Consider the following 19,457-nt stretch of genomic DNA (forward strand, 5'->3'; position numbering starts at 1 on the left):
TTGTAGCACTGACAGACTGTGCAGAAGGGGGAATCAGTGCTGGTGTGGCCAGTCTGGTGCAATCAGTATTGCCCTTGGCTTGTTCTGTTTGATCTTTAGTAGAACCTTCGAGAGGAGAGTCAAAGGGGTAAGGTCATAAACTGAGAGGCTTTCCCAGGAAAAGGACAGAGCATCCACCTTCCAAGCTTGACTGTGGGGAGGTCTGTTGCAGAATTTTTTTCAATTGGTAGCTCTGAGGAGAGGCAAACAGGTCTACCTGTGGTGTCCCCCATTTGCTCCTCAAGAGCTTGAATATTTTGGGTTCCAGTTTCCATTCATACGGGTCCATGAGATTTCTACTTAAGTTGTCTGCCAGTGAATTTAGTTTGCCTGGCAGGAATTGAGCTTGTAGGTTCACTTGGTAGCTCAAGGCTGTGTTCCACAGAGCCATGGCTAGTCTGCAGAGTGGGTAGGAATGGATTCCCCCCTGCTTGTTTATGTACCACATAACCGTGGTGTTGTATGTCTTTACCAATAGTTGTCCTGGAAGAACAAGGTATTTGAAGGCTGTCAGAGCATTCTGTACAGCTAACATTTCTTTTTGATTGATATGCCAGTGCATCTGTTTTGGGTTCCATTTGCCCTGCATGCACTTCCCTGCCATTTCAGCCCCCCATGCATAGTCTGATGAGTCTGCTGTTAGGGCTTGGGTGGCAGGGGATAGAGTGAAAGGGAGTCCCTTGTCATGGTAGCAGGCCTCTGCCCACCAAAGGAACTATGCCCTTAGACAAGGAATGATAGGAATCATTGTTTCCAGGTCCTGAGAATGTTAACACCATAGACTATTTAGATAACATTGAAGTTTCCTCATATGCTCATATGCAGTCTTGCATTTGGAATTATCAGAATGCAAGAGGCCATGAATCCCAGGGCTTGCAGGATTTTCCTTGCAGATAGCTGGGTTTTTGTGGCCAGTAGTTTGAAGTAGGTTGCCAAATGAACTTGTTCGCCTGGAGTGAGGAATGCCATCTGGGAAGTTGTGTACATGCTTGCTCCCAGGAATACAATCTATTGGCAGGGTAATAGGTGTGATTTGTTCTCATTGATGGTGTACGCCAGAGAAGATAGAAGTATCTTTACAAATGCCAGGTGTTGTAATAGCAAGTCCTGACTCTCTGCCTGAATCAGGCAATCATCCAATTATGGGTAAATCTGAATAATTCTCTGCCTGCAAAATGCAATGGCTGGAGCTAGGCACTTTGTGAATATCCTGGGCGCAGTAGATAAGCCAAAGGGAAGTGCAGAAAACTGATAATGCATGGATCCTGCCCTGAAGCGTAGGTATTTTCTGCAGGATTCCCCTATTGGGATGTGCAGGTAAGCTTCTTTTATGTCTAGAGTTGCCAGCCAGGCATCCTTGACTAGCATAGGAAGAAGCTGTTGAAGAGTTAGCATTTTGAATTTTGGTACCACCAGAAAGGTGTTGAGAATAGAAAGGTCCAGGATAGGACACCAGGAGTTCTCTTTTATGGGAACCAGGAACAGTCTTGAATAAAAACCTTGTCCCCTTTGTTCTGCTGGGACAGGTTGAATAGCCCTGATACTGAAAAGAGAGCGTACTTGTTTTTGGGCCTCCACCCACTGGTTTGGGGAGAGGTCTGGCCATCCACTTGGGGTTGGGAGTGAGTGGAAGTGGAATCTATATCCTTGGTAAACTATGTTTAAAACCCATTTGTCCTGGGTAATGAGTTCCCAGATTTTTGCATGTAGAGCGAGCTTTCCTCCTAAGGGAGCAAGTAGTTGAGCAAGGCTTGGAAGAGTTAAGGATAAGTCATTGTGCCATTTTTTCCATAGGGGGGTGGCTTACTATTCCCTGCTTTGGAAGTGGGGGCCCCCACTGCTTAGATCTGTGCATAGCCTGAGACTGAAGTCTTGGTGGTCTGCTGCACCTGGGTTTGGACTGAGAAGGCCTGGAATGGACTGGAAAGAACCAGTTCTTTGAAGGCCAATGTCTACTGAATCTAGGTAGCTGTACTTGTAAGAAATCTTTAACAGTTTGCATAGATTTAGCTTTTTCCTCCATCCTTTTGAGGACTTCTTCTGCTTTGTTGCCAAAAAGGTTCTCTTGGTTTAAGGGTGCATCCATTTATTTAGCTTTAACATGATCAGGCAAGTTTTGTTCCTTAAGCCAAGCATGCCTTCTAAGTACAGAGCCAGTAACTGCAGCCCTGCAAGATGCTTCTAAAGCATCAAAACCACATTGCAAAGTATGTTTACCTACTTGGTCAGCAGAATGCATTAACTCTTGTAAATCTTTGTGTTCAGCACAGTCAGGAAGCAACATCATTTTCTGTTTAATTAATCTCATAATATGCTGCTGATACTTTAATAAATGAAGCTGGCAATTTAAGTCCCTAATGGTCAAAGTAGCAGAAGTATATACCTCCTTACCTCATCTGTCTAAAGCTCTAGAATCCCTATCAGAAGGGGTAGGATTTTTGGCAGTTGTAGCCTTAATGCCTTTTGGTCCTTGGGAAATGGTCTCTGGATCTGCAGTAGGATTCTTGAACAGGAATTTGTGAGAGTCAGGTACTCAGTAGTACCTGTCAGGTTTCCTGGGAGCATGAGGCAAAGTGTCTGGGGTAAGGCTGGATTCCAAGAAAACGTCATCTACAATCTCAAGAACAAGAGGGATAGCTAGAGGCCTGTGTTGAGGCAGATTTAAAAATTCCCTAAGTCTCTTTTGGACTGTGAAAAGTCCTGGCTTTCCCAGAGGAAATGCTCCCTAAGAGTATGCAAGGTTTCACCAAAAGAAAAATCTTCTGGAGGGGAAGCAGAGGGAATGGAATTCTTTGCATCAGCATCCTCATAAGTAGACAAGGGTAAATCCTGGTAGTCAGAAGGAGAAGAGATATCAGATTCCTGATCAGAAGAATCAGAAAGAAAATCAGTTCTAGGTCTCTTAGAGGGGGAAGGCTGGCTTCCCCTAATTAAGGTAATAAGGTCTTCAGCCATTCTAATCATTTGTTTTTGAGGCATATGGGCCTGAGAATGCACTTTGGTAGTCAGTTTTCTAGGCTTAGTACGAGCTTTAGGCCTGAGAAATTCGGAATTCTTAGCTTGAAATGAAGTCGTCGGTTTAATATGAAAATTGGTAGGCCTGAATACACCCTCAGAATCCGGTGCCTACACAGCGGCTCTGGACCCATCCAAGGTACAGACATCCACAGGTTCCATAGTTGAAGAAGCATCTAACGGCATACTGGACTCCAAATGGGTCTCAGTAGAGGCCTGCGAATCAGTAGTAGTGGGTATCAGGGGCTGCGAAAGTGCCTCACTGAGTACTGGCAGATTGGTGACTAACTTAACGGTAGCGTCGTCGGCAGTTTTGGAAATAAGTGGTCTGTCTCTGTCTTTATCCTTGCATTTTTTCAGAAGATCAGTAGTCAGATGACTAAAGGAAGCCATTTTGGAGTACGGAGATTGAGAACGAAAGTATTTAGCTACAAAAATAGCCCGACAATGAACAGTTCGGGTGTTGAACAAGGCACAAAACTGACAGCAAGGGACATCGTAGTCTGGGCCTAAACAGGTGGCGCAATAAGAATGAAAATCTCTATGAGGTATTTGCTTTCCACAGGCAAGGCAATTGTTAATTTTTTCTGACATTGGTTAGAGAAAGAAAAAAGGATCCCCAATGGGGTACTTATCTTTTTGAAGGCTTCTGGTCTGAAACTCAAAAATGAAAATTTCAGGAGCCAGACGACCAGCACTTGCAAACTGCTTCTGCTTCAGGCACCTCACAGCAAGAAAGACTGATGTAATGGTGTCGGCTACATGTTTTATACCCCTGACAACCTGACGTCATGGAAGAAGTGACAGCATCCGAAGCAGAAATCTGAAGTGTCTGGTATTCAGGCCAGTTGAGGGCTCCCTGCAGGCAGATAACCCAAATGTGATGACTGCAACTGTGAAACACGAAGAACATCTGAAACACACCAAGCCAATTTTTGTCATATGAAGCAGATACAAAAAATTCCACATGTGTATAATTACTCAGAATAAACTTTAACATATTAGCCTGATGATTCAAAATTCTAAAAATTAATTTGCAGGAGCTAACACCTTTTCCCATGCATATCAACTGGTTTATCATCCTTGTTGGATGGCAAAAGATTAGAGTTTACAAATCATTTGGCCAGCAGCTGGGCTGATTAAGTTATAGCTGTTGCATCTGGTCTCAGATGATTGTATAAACACTTGAAAGACTGATGAACTTTGTACATTTGATCTGCTTTCTTAGGTGCAGCAGGCAGGATGGCTATCTGGGAAACCACAGAGAGTGATAAACACATCCTCCGATGCAGTCAGCAATGGGGAGATAAAAGGAGGTTCTGGGAATTCCATCTGTAACATTTTATAGTACTTACTTAAGGAGTAAGAAACATCAGTGCTCTCCACTGAAAACACTGGCACATTCTGGAAATAGTATCAGAGAAAAAGAATCCTTGACAGGAATATTCAGATAACATGATCTCCTCTGACTCTGAATCAGAATTCTGAGGAGTAAATCTGTATTTGGCAGTCACATTCCACTTCAGATTCAATTTCTTGAATCTCTTCAGGAAAAGAAGAATTATTTTTCTATTACCAAACACGACCAGATAAGAAGGGTCAACAGCACATACAAGACCCCAGTCCAGACTTGATAAACTACTATCCAGTGAAACAGGAGCAGAAGAAGAATATATTTAGTCTTCTGTTTCATTTTGATAGAACAATTAAGGAGAAAACAAAGATTTTAATGGCATCAGTTGCTTCTCAGGGATGGGCACTATATTCTGGTTAAGCTTTGACACCTCCTCTGCCCCTTATCCCAACAACATTCCCATCATGCAATGACATTATTTGAGAAAGCTAAATTACTTCTTTCTTAACTCATTGACTTCAATGGAGCTCAGGAATTTTGGCACTTAACGTATTATCGCAACCACATTCTCAGTGACTCACTGCTGATATATTCTACCAGTCCTTCAAGCTATCATTGTGTTTGGGATACCAGCAGGCTTCTGAAAACACATTTTAATCTGTATGCTTCTTCTTCGTTCTGTTTTTTTTTTTTAGATTTTGTTTGTAAGTGAAGTACATCTGTTGTTGATTTTTGATCATCTACCCTCTCCTGCACCATTATTTATGTTTTTCTTCAGATTTCTTGAATTCAGAGCTTTTAAGGTATGTGTACCAATGTTATGAAACATACTGTTGTTCAGCAAAAACAGGAAATATTTGAAATGTAGCTCATTGAAGTTGTAGTTCCTGATGGCATTACCGTTAGGGGATCTACCAGCATCTTTCTTTCTTTTTTAAGAAGTACCTTTTATATTTTGTTATAAATGATGATTAAGTACACCAGGGGTAACAACAATTAAAAGATTGTCGTAATCAGTGGATGTCACAGAACACGTGAAACAGTAACTAAACTGAAAGCAAAGTTGAATATGAACAGGATTTTCAGTAGGAAATATAATGATCATACTTGTATTGTCAGTAACATCACATTTTAAAACATGATTATGTTCTCAATATCCATATAATTTGTGTTACAAACATTACAACGTAAAAAAAAGTTGAATTTCCTTCCCAAGCAAAATGATAGCTTGAAAGGCTGCCAGAAAACGTTGGTGGTGAGTTTAGTCACTGCGAATGTGGTTGCGATAATATGCAAGTACCGGACGTTTTTACTGCGACTTCCAATAGGTGGAGCCTAAGCCTTTAGACAGAATCAAATTATGTCCTCACATTTCAAACAAATATTTGTATCTCTGGAACCATAGGAGTTATGAAAAAATATTAATGGCAAACTCTTCAGCAGAAATTATTTTTATAGTGGTAGTAACCTTTAGGTTTTAGGTCTTAAACTAAATTTTACAAGTCACAATAAACACAGTAACTATTACATTTTTAATATTTTGTAAACAACTTACAATAAATATGTCAGCAGTCAGTCAAGTTACACCCATATTTTTAGCAGCATTTTATTCATCTAGCTGAGAGCTTTCATGTGAGGCTAAAGAGTTCTGTCTGTGTTACTTGGTTGTTGAGTTATTTAGAAAAATGTGAAAATGATGTCTATATAAATTAATATCATGAAAACAACAGTTAATATCTATTTACCTGCACTAGACAGGGGGAAAATATGAATGCAGTTGAGTTTGCCATTGTATAAGCTTTAAGATGAAATCTTAGAAAACCTTGAACATAGCATGGTTTTGGAATTATTGTTGCAAATACGAACAAGCAATATCTGACACCTAGAGGCATCAGTAGAAGTTAACTGCAGATGCACCTGCAGGAGTCACTCGGATGTAATGAGTTAAATAATGTCATTTTATAATAGCAAAAATTCACAACTGGGTGTGATTATAAAAGGATTTACCCATTACTGGCTTTGTTTGGTTACTTGGGCTTTACTCTCGTGATGAAACCACACCACCTGTGGATAAATCCTGTAATATCTACAACCACTCATGGGTTATTCCTAAAATAATACTCACTGCAATTAGCTAGCCATGATATTTTTGCAATATAAGCCTTGCTACCTACACAGTAAGTTTCTCCCAGACATCTACTCTCAAATTATTAATCCATATCTAAGGATACTTATTTTAGTGCAAATAAGTTTTCTAACTTCACTTGAGAAAACCAATACTTCTTATATTTCAGAATAACATAAATATGTCATGTTTTTATTGCATCAGTAAACTATATAAAAATCTGCATTCATTTGACCAACTATGCTTTGCTTTTAAAACATCTCCACCATAAATCTACATTCTACAAACCCATAACACCTTACCCACATCCTAATACCTTTTCTTCCATGTGCCATCTCTGACTCCAATATTTTCTTCCCACTCACCCCAAGTATGACATCTTAACAACATATAACTCTCATATAACACAGTACTTGCAGTATCACCTGTATTAGTACATTTCCCTAAGCCTAGATAGCCTATTAACAGTTATATGTGCCATATAAACAGTACCTCCATTAACTGTAGTCCCCGTTTTTTCCCTTTAATATTATAACCTATCACTATTTTTTAGCTACCATCAACTAAATTTCACTACTGTCTCGATTCAGTTTTACTAAGTACATCTACTCAATGGTTCTTATTTATTCTCTATTACCTTATCTCCTCTCCATACTGGTCCATCTTACGAGATGCTATATATGTGATTTAAAAAGTTTGTTATTGCTACATATTGTACTTATTTGCCGCCTGCACTTGAATTAAGCCATTTTTGTGTTTAAATAATCTAACTGTTGTAGGCTACACACTAAAGTGTGATAGCCTTTTCTGTGCATTTAAAGTGTTGTTTTGATTGCATCTACTCAATTTTCTAAAAAAAAAAAAAAAAAAAATACTTGTTACCCGCCTTTCTGAACTAATATAGTCCAGTTTTCAGGTTATTGCTGAATCCAGGACTGAGTTACAAGTTTCTGTGTTGCCTGTACCTTACTTGGATAGAAGGAAGATTCTCTGTTCACCTGTGAGAGAGGGGAGCTTTGAGCAGCCTATCTGTCCCTGGAGGAGTGGTTTCAGCCCAGAAGTTAGTAGTTTATTGGCCATTTTTCGGCTAATTTTGATTGTATCTGCTATGTTTTCTAAAAAAAAAATACAAAACAAAAAATATATACATATATATATACTTTTTCATGCCTTTCTGAACTAGTATAGTCCAGTTTTCAGGTTATTGCTGAATCCAGGGCTCTGTTACAAGTTTCTGTGTTGCCCATACCTTACTTGGATAGAAGGAAGTTTCTCTGTTCACCTGTGAGAGAGGGGAGCTTTGAGCAGCCTATCTGTCCCTGGAAGAGTGGTTTCAGCCCAGAATTTAGTAGTTTATCGGCCATTTTGCGCTAATTTCTATCTCTTTCACTTCCCTACTATAAAAAATGCATTTGTGCGGTTTTGCGCACTGGTCAGCACCATTAGTTAGAGTCTACTCTTCAATTTTTTCCTTGGAACTAGACAAACCTTCAACTTTAGCACTCAAACCATTCATTTTACAGTCAAGCACTTGCTTAAAACTCATAGCAAGCACTAATTAACCCTAGCACTAGACCCCCCTATACTGTCCTGAAGGACAAGGCTCACCATTCATCCCCACCAGCCAATCAGAAAAACAGCTACTCTACCTATTCAAGCCTGTCCAAAGGGCAGTTTCCGGTGTACTCTCCAGTCCAACTGGTGAATCTGGGCATTTTGAGGCAATGTTACAACTGCCTCATGCACACAGACAACCCTCTCCTCCTACCACCAAACACTAATATATGCGAGAGAAGCAATTATACAGCCAAACTGGTGGCAAAGCTCTCTCAACCCAAGACTGGAACTGACAGTCAAGAGGAGAAGGGTAATACTTGCAACACACTACCAGTCTCACATAGACCTAATAAACCAACACTGGCAAATAACACACATGAATACATGAAAACATACTCGGAGGCTCTAAATAAAAGTCTGCAAAAGCAACAGAGACCTCCAAAGCAGACATACAGGCAACCTCCACATCCCATCACCAACCATGAAACACATATTTCACATAATCAGTGTGCCACACAATCACAGCCCTTAATGCAAAATAACATACCCAGCACACTAGTAATAGGCGACTCTATAGTCAGGCACACTGATGTCCCACTAACTAGGCTGGACAAGGAAAAGGTTACAGATAGCTACCTGTCAGGTGCCAGGATCCGCCACATAACACAAGCACTCAGGTCACTCCAAAACAAGTACAAATACAACTCTGTCATTGTTCATGTCGGTGTGAATGACCTGAGATGTACCTCCCTGAGCTACATGAAAAGAGACATGGAAGAGCTGTCTGATCATGTAGCCCAGGCCGGTATGACCCTGACCCTGAGTAGCATCCTGCCCTCACCAAGAATGATGCCACAGTATAAAGACAAAATGATCAAGTTCAACAATTGACTAAGTTTCTGGTGTCATTCAAAGGGGATCCAGTATCTGCCCGCCTAGGATGACATGCTTGACAAGCCACATTGCTTCACAAGAGATGGCTTGCACCTGTCACCCTTAGGCTTTCGAATACTGGCCAAGGCTCTTGCTGCCCCCATAGTGCTTTTTTTAGGCAAGGCTCAAAAGACAAACCCACCACCATAAATAGCACAAGTAACCAAAAACTGAGGGTAATGCTACTCAGTGCCAGAAGTCTAAACCTCAAATTGCACGCACTCGAGGCACTCCTCAGTATGGAGAACATCAACATCTGTGCAGTAACAGAAACCTGGTTTAAGGCTCCTGAGAGCACCCCAGCACTACTAGGCCATAACTCATACCATACCTTTCAGCCACAGAACCAGGACAGAAACACAAAAGGCAGGGGTGTATCCATATTCATCAAGGATACCCACACCTCTAGGTTAGTGGTGCAGCACAATGCCTCAGAGATCATCCATGTGCAACTAACAATGGGCAAAACTGCAATCCAAATTGTAGCTTGCTACAGATCACCCACCATGGCCCAGGACCCCCATTCCACATTTCTGGAGAAACTGGGAAATATGAAGGTCCTACCAAGCACCCTAATACTGGGTGATTTCAATTACCCAAACATAAACTGGGAGAACTACTCAAGTACTAACTCCCTTGCCCAACGCTTCCTAGAATTTATTAACTTGAATGCCCTGGATCAACTGGTCAACACCACCACCAGAGGGAATGACATATTGGACCTGGTCATCACCAACATGGACGACCGGTGTTCCACACTGGGGGTTAATCCCTCTCTGGTTAGATCAGACCATAGACTAATCACTCTGGATACTCACATTCTGCCCCCACCCCCAATCAAGGAAACCACCATGAAAAACTTTTCAAAAGCAAACTTCATGTTACTTCAGACCAAGGTGGAAAGGTTCACAGCCCCCATGCTAAAGAACAATGCTGTCCAAGCTACTGAAACCATTACAAAGGCACCCTATTAACATCTGCAGGAATGCATGGATCATGCTATCCCAAGTAAAACCAAGACTCACTCCTTCAAGAAAAGGAAACCAGTCTGGTGGACCCCTGCCATAAACAAGCTATACAACAGAAGGAAGAAACTAGTACAGAAAAGAGTAAAATCCCAAGAAGGAAAGACACCCCTGATCAGAATATGCAAGAAACTGCGATCCCTCATTATATCATCCATGGCTAGTTTCGAAAGTAAAATTGCCAATGACTCCAAAGATAACCACAAAGCATTCTCTAGCTATGTCAAGAACCTAAGTGGAAACTCTCAGATCTGCTCTGAGTTAGCGCAGAATGGCACAAAATACACTGAACTGACTGATATTGCCAACATTCTGGCAGACAGGTTTAGTGCAAACTTCATCCCCCTCTCATCTCCTAAAGGGCCCATAACCATACCAGAAGAATATAGGGCCCCGTCAGTCACCGACACACAGGTTAAAACAGCCCTATCCAAAGCCAAAAACACAGCTTCAATGGGACCGGATGGTGTCCCAGGCTGTGTCTTACAAGAGCTCCAAAATGAACTAACCCCTCACCTAAACACACTGTTCAAAGTCAGCCTCTCTACAGGCTACATACCCACAGAGTGGCACACAGCAACAGTTACCCTGCTCCACAAAGGTGGAGCCACAACGAACCCCGGGAACTATCGCCCTATAAGCCTGACTAGCCTGGTCTGCAAGGCTATGGAACGCATCATCATGGAACTCATTAACAGAGACATTGGGAACCTCCAAACCATGGACCCTACCCAGTTTGACTTTGTTAAGGGCAGATCATGCCTCCCAAACCTGGTGGACTTCTTTGAGACAGTTACCAAGGCATTAGATGAGGGAAAGGAGGTCCACACAGTCTACCTAGACCTCGCAAAGGCTTTCAACACCATTCCCCATTCTAGTATTATAGACAAGCTCACCAGCTTGAACATAAACTCCTATGTCACGAGATGGGTTGTCAACTGGCTCATGGATAGAACCCACATGGTGAGAGTTGCAGGCTCTACATCCGACTCTAAACTGGTTACAAGTGGCATCCCCCAGAGCTCAGTCCTAAGACCCCTCCTGTTCGGTATATACTTCTTAGAGGTACATGCAAGCATAGGAGGACTATGGCTGACCAAGTTCACAGACGACTGCAAACTAGGGGCCATAATTGATTTGACAGCTAATACAGACACTCTCCAGATGAGTCTCAACTGAGACGGATACCTGGTGTAAAAATCATGGCCTCAAGCTAAATGCCAAAATGTGCATAGTCATCCCCTTTGGAAAAAACAAAGTACCCGCGAAGTAGTCCCCTAAATACAGAAAATGTAATAAGGGATCTGGGAACCCAAGTAGATAGTACTCTCTCTTTTGATAATCATATTGCCAAGGTGGTTAGAAAATCCTTCTATGTGGCCCACCTAATCACAAAAGGGTTTGCATCTAGAACAAAAGAGGTTATTGCGCTTCTCTACTTATCAGTCATTAGACCCATCATAGAATACAATGCCCCATTTGGGATGTACCTTACAAGACACCTGCAACAGCTGGAAAGACCACAAATGTACCTCAACAAGAGGATTATTGGCCTCAAACAGATGCCCTATGCAGCCCGACTCAAGAAACTTCAGTTGTACTCAGTTGCATATCGCTTACTCAGAGGTGATCTCTACCTGACATACAAGGCCATGTCCAACCCAGAATTGATGGACATGCTCCAACTAAAAAAAAAAAAATCCCGGAGAGCCACACGCTCTAGAGATATAAATCTCACCACAACGATAAATAGGACATGCTGGAGGGATAGATTCCTGTCCCAGAAACTTTGGAACAGATTTCCAATATACATCAGGCAGAGCCCGTCACTAACACTCTTCAAGAGAAATCTTGACGGGTGGATGGGGATCAGAAAATTTAACCCGGGATCACTGCAGTGGCTCTGCTGGACAGTGACGCAGGGAACTAATGGCTCTGCAGGACAGAGGCACAGGGAACTAATCTAAGGTGGTGGTGAAAGCCAACACATTCTGGCTAGGCTTATAAATGCCCTTGGGCAGATAGCCTAGTACTTACCTATGAACCTATGAACCTATATCTCCCTTACTCATAAACACCACCACAACTGATCCATTATCACCACAGCAAAATATTCCTCGTCTCTTTGATAATGTACCACCCTATCTCTATCAGTCTACTTAGACTGACCTATTCATTACTGATATATTAAGTTTAATTCAATAATGACCAACATTTCAATAAAACCCAAATTAAAATGCAACTGGCCATTCAACTTTACACCCATTGGGCATACCTCTCAACTGTACAGATTTTCGCAGACTGTGCAGATTGTTGCCTAACATTTTGGTTTGTTTTTCATAAAATTGTGTTTTTCTGGCAAATTAGTAGGAAATTCTTAAAGACTGAAGTTAGAAAATAATAGTAGACATTTGAGTTTCAGACTTCATTCCCTTAAGGAAAATTCATGCAAATGCAAAACCTGTTATTCTATCAACTTTCTAAGTTTATAAGAGCAATATTTAAAAATTGTCCCTATTTTTGGGCCTTTGTCCTACTTTTATTTATGACTTCATCCAAAGAGATTGTAAGGTATGTACACCCTCATAAGCAGTGGTGACATTTGCCATAATCCTGGTCCCATTCAACTATACACCAACATCTCAAACAATAAAATACTGAGTGCATTAGCCAATAGTTTTACTGGAGTCTTTAAATCCAACCATCTCCTCCTCCTAAATATGACTCTTAGAAGTATGTGTAACAAAAATCTAAGAAATTCATGCATATCTTACTACCTACACCACTAATATACTCATAGCTACAGAAACTTGGTTAAAAATAGCTGATAATGAGCTAATAATTCCTAAGTTTACTAGACAAGTTCAAATTGAAAAATAAACTGACAGGTGATACTGCCATCTTCTATAAACCTCCCTTGGTATACGTGTGTTCTAGAAATACCAGCATTCAACAATGCCAAAATTCTAAATCATTACCTCCTACTTCAAATTTAATAACAGAAAGATGCTATGTATTGCAGCTATATATAGTCCATCAAGTAATAACATTACTGCTGCTGAAAATGTCCTCCATTAGATGTCTCACCATATACACAAAGAAGCTATTATGAAAGATGACTGGCAGCTTATCAGTCCTGCCAATCCCAAAGTATCAATTAACTTATATGGCTTTACTCAGCAATTCATTATCACTGAAAGAGTCAACAAAAGTACCAGTAGGTACTTAAATTTAGACTGAGTCTTAACCAACAATCCAAACAAATTTCAGACATAAGGATGCCTGCCAGACACTACCAGTGACAACCTTCCCACCTTTGCAATTAAAAGGTTCTACAGTCAGTCCAGGCAAATCATTTGCAATCAATTATATAACACAACCAGATCTGACAAAGAAAAACTTATATCAAAATCCTAACCCAGTCTAATTGAGACATACTAAAAAACATTCTACTAGATGCTGCTGTATTATACTTGGATAAGATATTACTGAATGCTATCAACATTCTTGCTCCGGTGCATATAAAAAAGGATAAATGAAACCCTGCACATTGGCTGTCTAAGAAAATAAAACAGCTTATGATTCAAAGACATAAAGCCTGGAAAGAATGGTAGAAACATAATATAAATGGAAAGAACAAACCATCCTGCACAATTTCAGGCATCTCAGAAATATCACAAAGTACATCTTCAAACTAGCTAAACAAACCTATTATACCAACCTCCAACCCAAGCATTATAACAGTCCAAAGCTATTCCGGTCATCTTTAAAGACGCCATTACATCCCAGTCAAACTACCACATCTTCTTCCTCAACAACAAACACAACATATCCAATTCCTTCTCAGTTCAACTCCTTTACAGTAACAGTAATATCCCTACTAAGAATAACAAAACTTCCCCCATTTTCTCCCCCAGCCTAGCCTGACCAATCACAACCTTTTAATTTCCTCATTTTTTTCTACCTTTGTTATAAAAAAAATCCCATCTAAACTAAAGCCAATGTCTTAGCACCCAATCAACTACTTAAAAATCATCTGCTGATGCCCTAGCATTTCTTGTATCCATCCTGAAAAGGCAGTGTATTCTTGAAAAGTATGTCCCCTTCATTTCGAAGACATTATACACTATACCATTACACAATGGTGGCACATCTAAAGAACTTGATAAATATAGACCTATTGCAATTCTATCCCAATTGTCAAAAATTCTAAAAAATGTATACATACACAACGTATGTAATACCTTAACTCAAACAACCTTCACTTCAAAACTCAATAAGATTTCAGACTCTACCATAGCACAATAACCACTCTCTTAGATTTCAGCAACACAGGTATTATAGCAACCTTAAGTCAAACCTATTCTTTGACTTATCTCAAGCATTTGACATCATAACATTCCAATTTTAAGCAATTACTCATACAATATCTAAAACAGTCTTACTTGTGCACATGCTCCTCACAGAGCTGAGGCCTTCATCTCAACCCCTTCTCTCCCCATCAGTCTTCTTCTTATTATCAGTTACAGAAAATGAAACTACTGATCATTCCCTCTCTTCGAGAAGTAACTATATTGCACTCTCTGTCTCTCTCTCTCATTTCCTTATAGCCATAAGATGAATTACTTTCATATTCTCAAATGAACTAAAATCTTTCCCTCCCTGCTAACCTTTTGCCTTCCCTTAACTGCAAATCTATATTCACCCAGTTCTCAGTATGACTGACCCTTGTAAATAGCTAGCCCCTGTTTAACCCATGCAAGAAACTCTAATTGTTTGACTATATATATATATATATATATATATATATATATATATATATATATATATGGATTCACTTTAGAAGCTCGAAATACTGAAATGTCGAAATTCAGTATTTCGAGCCCAAAAAGTGGAATCCTGAAAAGAGGGAAAGCACAGAAGTGTGAATTTCAAAACCTCGAATACCGGAGGTTTTGAATTTTGCACTTCTGAGGTTCTGCTGTGGTTATGGATTCAGGTAAATATGTGTGTGCATTAAGGGTTTTGGGTAGGGTCTGTGGTGTGTATTAGTGTGTTTTGTTGCTGTGATGTGTGTGCGCGAGCAGAATGTAGCTTGTGTGGTGGTGTTGTGTCTGTGTTTATGTGTAGTGCGACCCCGGATTTAGAATATTTAAGTAGGGGGGTGTGGGGTTTGCAGGGGGCTTGCCCTCCTGCTTTTATGTAGTAGAAACCTTGTGTTTGTGTGTGGTGAGGATGGTGTGTGTGTGTGTGTGTGTGTGTGTGTGTGTGTGTGTGTGTGTGTGTGTGTGTAGGTGTGTGTGTAGTAGTAATGCAAAATTCAAAATCTCTGGTGTGCGAGATTTTGAATTTCGCGCTTCTGAGTTTTCTATGTTTTAAAAATTCGACTTTATAGCTTCGAAAGACTGAATTTTGACATTTCGGTATTTTGAGGATATAAAGTGAATCCATATATATATATATATATATATATATATATATATATATATATATATATATATACACACACACACACACACACACACACACACACACACACACACACACACACACATGTATATATATGTACACACACTAGTGTTTATGAAATAACATTTATTTTTTCATTATTTTTTCTGACGTACATCTACAGAAAAACTGCCAAAACACCTTTTTCTTGGAATATATAAATACGCCACTTACAAAGTGTTAGGGGCACAATCAGCAGATTCCAGTCATTTTCTGTGCATTACTGGAATTCAAAAATGAATGCCAGCATTTCATTTGTTGTCTGAGCTGAAGAGCTTTAGATCTCTGTGTGTGTGGCATAAACCGTAGTAGCTGCTTGCTACAAACAGAGCAAGAAATTTGCTACAGATTAAAAGGAGGAGAGCCAACTTTATAGACACACGCACACACACACACACACACACACACACACACACACACACACACACACACACACACACACACACACACACACACACACACACACAGACACACAGACACACATATATATATATATATGTACCCACACTAGTGTTTATGAAATAAAATTAATTTTTTCATTATTTTTTCTGACATGTACATCTACAGAAAAACTGCCAAAACAACTTTTTCTTGGAATATACATTTGTATAAAAATATTTTTCTTCTATGTAATAATAATGTAATATCCTGAAGATGTGTGTAATTGAAATGTAATGCATATGTCTAAAGGAAATATCTGCTAGTGCTTTTCTCCCCAGGTGTCTGCTGAAACTGGACTTTACCCACTTGGACTTTCCTGATCTACAAAGACAAATAAAATAAGTTGTTTGTCTTTTTCCCGGTAAGGGATCGCCACGGCAGAACTCCGGTCCGCTAATGATTGGCAGTAGATTTTTACAAAACGCCAAGGTGCCAGCTCGGCACCCAACCTTCAACAAAAGCACACCCATTTACGCATGCATGTCTTTCGAGCATTACCCAATCGCAGGGAGGACATGCAGACTCCACACAGAAGGCACTCCCAAGCCATGCCGAGAATCGAACGGGAGAACCTCTTGCTGAGAGATAACAACGCTACCGCCGTACCACCGCAGCAGTATATAAAATAAGGGTAAACTAATATAATGTAATACCTTCATGACTGTCAGCACCTGCTTAATGACCTGCCATGGAAAGCATTTAAGAAGGTAATTATGCATTCCCTGTTTACCTGTTGCACAAATACTTGAGTTATGTATTTTTATGGATAGCAGGGCTCAAAGGAATTCAAGCGGAAGTGTTTTATACAGAGACACAGCTCTATGTGACATACACTGTGGTATTACTAATGCTCAGGAAATCATATCTGAAAACTTGCCTGGAAGACATGTATGCATTAACTGAACCTGATTTTCATGGGTAATGATATTATTTCACAAGGCACAAAAGCCAGATTTGCTAAAGACTGATTGAATGTTTGATGAGGAACATTCCACGCACACAGTAGTACTTGTGTTAGGTGAGTTATAATGAATTGTGCACAAATGGATTGTGATTAGATCTTCTACCTTTTCTCTGCACCACTAAAAATGTATATTGTTGCATTTGCTTTGTACAGGAACACAATTACTTGGACAGACTGAAACTTGACATTAGTATGCAGGATGTTTTGTCATTACTCAGCAAAACTTTGCTAGGAGTTTCAAAAAATATGCCCACCCCAAGACACTATTACAGAGAGGTACAATTGCCCAGCTTTACAAAGAGGTACAATTGCTCAGCTTAAACATGGAGTAAATATATTTTGGCAGTTAACTATTGTGGTAATAGAATATTTTTCATAGTCCCTAAAAATCAATGAGGATGTTTCTATGTATCTAAAATGGCAATATGTAGTAAGACTTATTGATACCAAACTGATATGTATATTCTTTCCTGCAAAATAAGTAGTGCTGTCATAGCACATATAACAAATGAATTGGGATCAAATGATTATTTGACACAGGCAATGGCAGATATGTAGTCAGGAGACAAATGTTTATGCAGAGATACACATAGAACTAATGTTTCTTTCTGACACAAATACACACACACACACACACACACACACACACACACACACACACACACACACAAACACACACGTGCAAATGCATATACGCGCACACACAAACACACACATGTACACGCACATGTCCACATGTACCTGCAAATGAATGTGTATAAATAAATGGTCACATATACTTGCACAGGTGTTCACGATAATGCTTTAGCAGAATAATTACAGAGAAATTTTCACCATTATAACATTCTCCACAACTTGTCTAAATTCAGGTTTTAAGTAAATTCAGTGTATTTAATTGATGAGATAGTAACATTTCTGCAGAAAAACATTATTATTATTATTACTATTACTATACAATATGGTAACAGAAATAATTATGATGGCGAAAGACATGACTTTATAATTTGAGGTAATGAGGCTTTTCTCTTTATGCAGCGAGCATTCATGCAACAACTATCATTTTTTTATTAGTATTTACTTGTGACATGTTGATTCATTTCATTTCATACCATTTCAGTAGTACTGGTTTAAGCCCAAATCAATACGACATTTTCCTTTAAAGTATATTTACTTGCACATGGTTCATGTCAATTATAATTCTCTGTAGGTATTTTAAATGAGAGAGCTGTCACTTTGTCAGAAGTTGACACTTGGTTACAATGCAATTTCCAAGATGAGTTTTCTTCTGTTAGATCAGTGGATTGCTCTCACTACTGTCTATTAAAACTGACATTCTAAAATAAAAGGCATTGAGATGATAAAAAACCTTAATCAGTCTGAAAGGCCCATGATAAAAGAGATAAGACTGTCATTAATAATAAGGGAGAATGCCCATGTGTGTGTATACATTCCATCACGTTTATATGAAATAGAAAGTTGCACATGTGAGAATGGAACATTCCACAGCAGGCTGATAATAATCAGGGCAATACACTTGAACATGTGTATATTCCATAAAAAATATATGATAAAGACAGCTTCGCAATTTGAAATACAGACAAATTCAATAAAATGTCTCAGTCACTGCATGAAGGCTGTGCTTTATTTATATCAGCTGTGGAAGTATCAAAATAATGACATTAAATGACAACATTACAGAGACATGCGTCTCGAGCATTTCTCCCTGGGCCTCCGCTGACAATTGGCTCTGTTCCAAGTCAGACTTTTCCTGGTAAACAAATGTTAAATAAATAAAATAAATAAACTGCATCAATGTAGTCAAGACAAGCCTGTAGATTCCAGTTTGCTCTTGCACATCAGATAACTCCTTTTTTAAAAATTCATTATTAAAGTGAATGAGGAAGTAAAGTCATATCAGTGTTTAAAATTTGTCATGACTTTTTAACCATTACTTTTTCACATATTAATTTAATGATTTTCATCTAGTCGTCGTCTTCTTCTTCTTCTTCTCTTTCGGCTGTTCCCATTAGGGGTCGCCACAGTGGATCATCTGTTTCCATTTCTTCTTGTCATCTGCATTTTGCTCTGTCACACCAACCACCTGCTTGTCTGCTCTCACCACATCCATAAACCTTATCTTAGGCCTTCCTCTTTTCCTCTTATCTGGCAGCTCCATCCTTAACATCCTTTTCCCAATATACCCAGCATCCCTCCTCAGCACATGTCCAAACCAACACAATCTCGCCTCTCTGACTTTGTCTCCAAACCGTCCAACCTGAGTTGACTCTCTAATATACTGATTCCTAATCCTGTTCATCCTTGTCACATCCAGTGCAAATCTTAACATCTTTAACTCTGCCACATCCAGCTTTGACTCCTGCCTTTTTGTCAATGCCACCATCTCCAACCCATACAACATAGCTGGTCGCACTACCCTCTTGTAGACCTTCCCTTTCACTCTTACTGGTACTCATCTGTCACAAATCACTCCTGACA

Source organism: Protopterus annectens, chromosome 3.part1 (assembly GCF_019279795.1).
Source record: "Protopterus annectens isolate FY-2018-M chromosome 3.part1, PAN1.0, whole genome shotgun sequence".
In the NCBI taxonomy this organism is placed as follows: domain Eukaryota; kingdom Metazoa; phylum Chordata; order Ceratodontiformes; family Protopteridae; genus Protopterus; species Protopterus annectens.